Source organism: Urocitellus parryii, chromosome 12, assembly GCF_045843805.1.
Source record: "Urocitellus parryii isolate mUroPar1 chromosome 12, mUroPar1.hap1, whole genome shotgun sequence".
NCBI lineage: Eukaryota > Metazoa > Chordata > Mammalia > Rodentia > Sciuridae > Urocitellus > Urocitellus parryii.
Genome location: NC_135542.1, coordinates 5614037 through 5621717, shown reverse-complemented (window position 1 = coordinate 5621717; position 7681 = coordinate 5614037).

Genomic DNA, 7681 nt, shown 5'->3' with positions numbered 1-7681 from the left:
CTGGTCTGGACATTTTAATTACTGAACAGAGATGATTTCCTCTTATTTGAACACAAAATGAACAATCTTCCTATCCCATGCCTTGAAACTGAATTTTTATCCAAGAGCCAGGAAAAAAAAAATTCACAAAGCAGGTTGCAAAACTTGTTTTCTGCTTATCATGGGTAGATTTCAAGGGTGGGTTTGCTATTGCAGCCACACAAACTAATCCTCAGTGGCCTAAACCCACCTCTATTTACTTATGATTCCTCACCAGTCCACAGTTTGCTTTGGATATTTGCTGGTCTCGTCTTGACTTAATGAATCTCAGCCGGACTTGCTCAGCCATCGAGGTCCCCAACAGGTTCACTAGGAGCTGGCCAGTCCCAGATGCCTTGGCTGGGGTGATTTGGTCCACATCCCTCCAGCAGGCACGCCTGAGCACATCCACACGGCAGAGCGATGTTCCAAGAGAACAGAAGTGGAAAAACATAAATGCATTGTCACTCTTGTGCTTGCATCAAATGTGTCCTTGTGCCTTTGGCTCTGGTCATTGCCAAGCTGAGTCAAGGAGAGGACACCACTAATGGATGGACACTGGGTGGCCTTCAACAACTGGAGCTGTTCAGCTCACTGCATCACACATCTTATCAAGTTCGGCTAAATCATTATCTGAATTGTCGTGTTTGGCAAACAGGCTCACGGAAATGACCTGCTCAAGGTCATCAGGTGGAGGCCAGACCTTGACCAACTGTATGGGTTCCACAGCCACCACCACAGTATTCCCAACTGCGACATTATTGCAGCACTGCACTGCATGAAACTGACTTTGACATGAAACAGACACTGGGTCCTCAGATATGCATACCCGCAATAGTGTTTTCTGAAACAGTAGTTTAAAATAAGAATAATAAGGAGAACAGAAATTTCCCCAGGGCATATCACTGATTGTCAACACGGTACTTACAGAAAGAGGCACATCACCCTTCTCTTCAGAAAAAAAAAATAGCTACGCCCACATAGATCTTGGAACATAAATTTTCACTCATGATGATAAGTTGGAAGCCCACTACCGTTCCGGCAGCAGATTCTCTAGAAATACATTTGGTCTAAAATTTATAGCACTGTGTTCTAAAATTAAGTAACTGTCATGTATTTATTCTTTCACCAGGTACACTTTAAATACTACCAGTCATCCGTGAAGAAAACAGGCAAATCCCTGCTCATACGAAGCTTATGTTCCCAGTAGGGAAAGACAAACACTGAACTAATCAACAGATAAGAGCAAAATATCTTAGGTGTGAAAAATAACACACAATGAGAGTGAAAGGGTTATGAGAGTGTGGGTGTTGCTTTTTGTTTGCATGTGTAGTACTGGGGATTGTACTCAGGGCTTCACATATATCAAGCAAACACTCTACCACTGAGCTATGAGACAAAGGCTCACTACATTGTAGAGGCTAGCCTCCAAGTTGCAGTCCTCCTGCCTCAGTCTCCCAAGTAGCCAGGATTACAGGTGTGCACCACACCTGGTGGATGTTGCTCTCTAAAGGACCAACCAGAACCTTTCTCACAAGGTATGATTTGAGGAAAGTAGGAGAAAGAGAATATGTAAGACTTCTAGAAGGGCAAGAGAATCAGAGAAGTGGGGTAGCCCTGACAGGCAGCTCAATGTCCCTCTGGAAGTTGATGGCCATGAATAAAAAGTGATGAGGGATTCATAATCATTATTGGTTCCCAGGAAATAAATGTGTATGTGTGTGTGTGTGTGTGTGTGTGTGTGTGTGTGTGTGCGCGTGCCTGTGTGTGTGTTTTAAAGTGATCAAGCAACTTGGAGGACACAAAAGAGTCCATATTATAATCTAAGAGAGAGTGGGCAGAGCGGAGGCTGCTTTCTCTAATCCATGCAAACATGAACTTCAATTTTGGTGACTTGGGGTGAAGAGGGCTCACCCAGAGTGGGGAGTCCACAAGCAAACCCTCTCCATTCTAAATCAGAACAACCAAAGGGCAGCACGTTCCGGGTAAAGATGAGCCGGAGGTAAACTTCCTCCTCCCCTGGAGAAGAAAAGGAAAGTTGCTGAGTAGATTGGAGAAGGGGAACAGCTGCCCTGAGAAATAGTGGCCAAAAGCTTGCCCCAGAGCTTATTCTTTAACTTGGAATTTTAAAAAAGATGTAACATACATTCCCTAAAATCCTCCCATTTAATATGTGCAATCTCAAGTTTTTAGGATGTTTAGAGTTGTGACCTAATTTTAGAACCTTCTCATTGCCCCAGAAAGAAACCCCAATGCATTGTCAGTCAGCTCCTCTTCCCCCTTTTCCCCAGCCTCCAGGAACTGCTCCTTCTATTGGCAGACATTCCATTATAAGAATGTATCACACTTTAGTTGTCCATTCATCCCTTGATGGACATTTAGGTGGTTTCCACATTTGTCTATTATGAATAATCTTCAGCATTTGTGTGGGATCTTTTGTGGGCACATGTTTTCATATTTCTTGGGTGTGTACACAGGAGTAAAATTTCTGGTTCATATGGTAAAACGTTGAACCCTTAGAGGAACTGCCAAACAGTTTTCTAAAGTGGCTGCACCATTTTGTATTTGTTATGGTTTGGATATGAGATGTCCCCTGATTAGATTATGAGAGCTGTAAGCGCATCCGTGGATTAATCCATTTTATGGGCTAGTAAAATTTGAAGGGATGACTATATTGGGCGATAACATGGGTGAAGTAGAGGGTGTGTTTTGGGGGCTTATATTTTGTCCCTGTCCACCCCCATTCTCTGCTTCCTGACTGTTCTGAGCCACAGCTTTCCTTTGCCAATCTCTTCCACCATGATGTTCTGACTTACCTTAGCAGAACATCATGGTGGAATGGAGTCAGCCAACCATGAACTGAACCTCTGAAACCATGAACCACAATAAACTTGTCAGGCATCTCAGTCATAGGGACAAAAAACTGACTATCACAATATTCCCACCACCAGAGTACTGAAGAATCATATTTTTTTTTTCACATTTTGCCAACATTTATTATCTGTCTTTTTTATTATAGCCATCCTAATACATGTGAAGGGGTATCTCATTGTGATTTTCATTTGTATTTTTCTGATGAATATGGAAGAGCATCTTTTCCTGTGCTTATTGGTCATTTGCATATCTTCTTTGGAGAAATATTTATTCATATCCTTTGCCCAATAAAAAAATGTGTTTTTTTTTATTTTCTTGTTATTGAGTTGTAAATAATCTTTGTATATTCTGGATTTAAGTCCCTTGTAGATACATGATTTGCAAATGTTATAACAGTGAATACTTCCATAACAAAAGTCTTTTGTCACACATAATAAAAGAGACAATATTATCTAATATATAGCCCATATTAGCAAACAGATAGAAGATACCAAAAAAAAAAAAAAAGAACCACAAAGAAATTTTGGAGCTTAAAAAAAGTAGCTACATTGAAAAATTCACTAGAAGAGCCAAACAGTGAACTTGATCAAGCAAAAGAATAAATAAGCAGGCTTGAAGACAGATCATTGGAAATTGTCTAATCAGCAGAGCAAAAAGAAAAATTAATGAAAAAGACTAAGGAATTTCTGAGCACCATCAAGGGTGCTAATAAATGCATGACAGAAATGCCAAAAAGAAGAGAGAGAAAGAGGGATGAAGTTTATTTGAAGAAACAGTGGCTGAAAACTGCCCAGATCTGGAGAAGGAAACGAACTTCCTGATTCAGGAAGTTCCATGGACCCCAACCACAAAGAACCACATCAACATACATGGTAACTGAGTCACCAAAAATCAAAGACAAAGAGAATTTTGAAAACAGCTAAAAAATTTAAAAAGTAGAATAAAAAGTGGCTTATATCGTGCAAGAAAGCTCTCCATAAGACTATCAGCAGATTCTCAGAAGAAATTTTACAGGCCAGAAGGGAGTAGGATGATATATTCAAAATACTGAAAGAAAAACCTACAGAAAGCCTATCATCTTTGGCAAAACTATCCTTCAAAAATGAAGGAGGACAAAAAGACTGTCCCAGGTAAACACGAACTAAAGGAATTCATCATCACTACGCCTACAGAAGATGCAAAAGGGCATCCTTTAGGTTCAAACAAGAGGACACTAGATAACAACAAGAAATCATGTGAAAGTATGAAGCTTACTTGCAAAGGTAAATATACTGATAAATACAGATTACTGCAAGGGTGTTATAGTGTGTAAATCACTTTTAATTCTGATATAGAAGTTAAAAGACAAAACCATAACAAATGACTATAAGTCATATTAGTCATATACAAAATAAAAAGATGTAATTTGTGACATTAATAGCATGAAGTTAGGCTGGGAGTAGAGCTTAATAGGAGAGCACTTAATAAAAACCCGGGTTTGATCCCAGTGTGGCAAAACAAACCAATCACAATACAGAACTGGGGGGAGGAAGAAAAAGAGTAGGACTTCTTTTTTATGTAATTGAAGCTAAGTTGTTACCAGTTTCAAAAGATTATTATAACTCTAAGACGTTTTGTGCAAGTTTCACAATATCCCTAAAGAAGGTTATCTGTAGGTTTCTATAGATGATGCAAAAAAGAAAATGAGAAAAGAATCACAGTCTGTCACTATAAAAATGTTAATGTAGCACAAAAGCTACAAGGTAGAAAACAGGAACAAAATGGCAGTAGTAAGATCTTTATTTTCATAACAATTTTAAATGTAAATGATTTAAACCCCCCAATTTTTTTTAAGAAAACACAGTAAATGGACTTAAGAAAAAAAATCCAACTATACTGTTTATTAAAGACTAAAGTTAGACCTAAGGACTTACATAGACTAGAAGTGAAAAGATAGAAAAGATAGTTCATGCAAATGGTAGCCAAAAGAGAAACTGTTTTTATGACACAAAATAGATTTTGGGGTCAAAACGTGTCACAAGAGGGGGCTGTGGCTGTGGCTCAGCCGTAGAGCGCTCGCCTAGCACGTGCGAGGCCCTGGGTTCGATCTTCAGCACCACCTAAAAATAAATATACAAAATAAAGGTATTGTGTACAACTAAGAAATAAATATTTTTTTTAAAAAATGTGTCACAAGAAACAAAGAAGGACATTATATAATATTGAAAGAATCAATTCACCAGGAATATAGAAAAAATTATAAATATATATGCACCCAACATCAGAGTACCCAAATATAAGGACTAAGTACTGACAAAACTGAAGGGAGGGGCTGAGAATGTACCTCAGTGGTCGAGTGTGTGCTTACCATTTAGGAGGCCGTGGATTCAGTCCCAGCAATGCCCCAAACAAAACAAAACAACAACAACAACAACATCAAAAACCAAAACAGAAAAACCTGAATACAGAAATAAATACTAATAACAACAATAATAGGAGACTTCAATGCACTACTATAAATAATAGATCATCCAGACAGATAAGATAACAGAGTATTTGGACAACATTATAGACCAATCAAGCATAAGAGACATATGTAGAACATTCCACCCAACAGCAGAACACACCTTCTTCCCAAGCAAACAGAATGTTCTTCAGACTAGATCACATGGTAAGTCGCATGACAAGCTTTAACAACTTAAAAAATATTGAAATTACACCACAAAGAGATGAAACTAGACAACAGTAGCAGAGACAAAAATGAAATAAAATAAAATATACTTAAACTTATGGGATGCAGCAAAAGCAGTATCAAGAGAAATTTATAGCAGCAAACATTTACATTTAGAAAGATCAAAAAACCTAAGTTTACAACTCAAGGAACTAGCAAACGATGAAAATCCAAAGTATAAAATTGGTAGAAGGAAGGATAATGAAGATTAGAAGAGAAATAGACAAAGCACAAAATAGAAGAAAATTCCATGCTACAACTCAATAACAACAACAAACCCTCATTTCAAAATGGGCAAAGAACTCAATGGGTTTTTCTCCAAAGAAGATAAACAACTGACCGACAGATGCATGAAAAGATGCTCATATCATTAATGATCAGGGAAATGCAAATCAAAACAACACACACACACACACACACACACACACACTCATCCCAGAAAATAACAAGTGCTGGACCCTGTGTTAGTAAGCATGCAAAATGGCATGGTAGCCCTGGAAAACAATGTAGAGGTCGCTCAAAAATAGGATTGCCATAAGGTACAACAATCCAGCTTCTGTATATTTATTTATTCAAGAGAATTAAGAGCAGGATATTCTGCCCCCCTTTTAAATTTTTTTATTGGTGCATAATAATTATAGTTTCATTGTGGCATATTTATACATAACATCATTTGGTCAATTTAATTTCCCAGTACCTCCATTCCTACCCCTGGCCCCATCCCCTTCTTCTACTCGACTGACCTCCCTTCCATTTTCATGAGATCTTCCTCTCTTTCTCCTATTTTCTCTCTAGCTTCCACATATGAGAGAAAACATACGAACCATTTGTTGAAGAGACTGCTCTCCCCTGAGTAGAATGACTAAATCTGACTTACTTTGCTTAAAATGATATTCTCCCTTTCCACTTATTTTCTAGAAAATGACATAATTTCATTCTTCTTTATGATCGAATAAAACTCCCATTTGTGTGTGGCCAGGGGGATTTGTTTATCCATTGACAGACACCTAGGCTGGCTCCATAACTTGGCTATTGTGCCATTGTGAATTGTACTATAATAAACGTAGATATGCATGTATCACTGTAGTATGCTGATGAATGATATAGGTGGATCATATGGTGATTCCATTGCAAATTTGCTGAGGAAATTGATTTCCATAGTGGCTTTACTAATTCACTTTTCCACCAAAGTGTAGGCATTCTTAGCTCTAAACTTTCTTCTTAGAACTGCTTTCAATGTATCCCACAGGTTCTCATAAGTTGTATTTTTATACTCATTTGATTCTAAGAATTTTTAAATTTCTCCTCTGATTTCCTCAAAGGTTAACTTATCATTCCAAATTGTATTGGAGAACAGAATCTGGAAGAGATATTCATACTCCCGGGTTCTTTGCAGCCTTATTCACAATAGTTACAAGATGGAAACAACCTAAATGTTCACTAGTGATGAATGGGTAAAGAAAATGCGGTATACATAGACAACGGAATGTTAGCCTTTAAGAAGAAGGAATTTGTCTTATGCTGCTCCATGGGTAAATGTTACAAAAATGCTGAATGAAATAAATCAGTCACAGAAGGACAAATACTTCATTATTACATTTATCTAAGGTATCTAAAAGAGTCAAATTCATAAAAAGAGAAAGTAGAGTCTTGGCTCTCAGTAGCCATACAAAAAAGAAATGGAGAATTACTGTTGGGTGGAAACAGTTTCAGTCCTGCAAGATGAAACAATCCTGGGATCTGCTGCATGATGGTGTGCACATAGTTGAGAATTCATCTGATGTGTTTCTACCATGGTAAAAATGAATAGGCAAGAGACATTAATAGGTAATCAACAAAAGACATTAAAATGGCCAATACATTAGAAAAGTGACCTTCTAGAGTGGTCATCAGGTAAAGCATATTAAAATAAAAAGAAGACACCATTGCTTATCCACCAGATTTGGGGGGGGGCGTGAATAAAAATTAAAAAAACTAACAATCATCTACATTGATAAAAATGAGGAAAAACAGGAACTCTCATACTTGATAGTAGCTGTTGGTATAATCAATTTCTAAATCAGTTTGGCTTCATGTAAT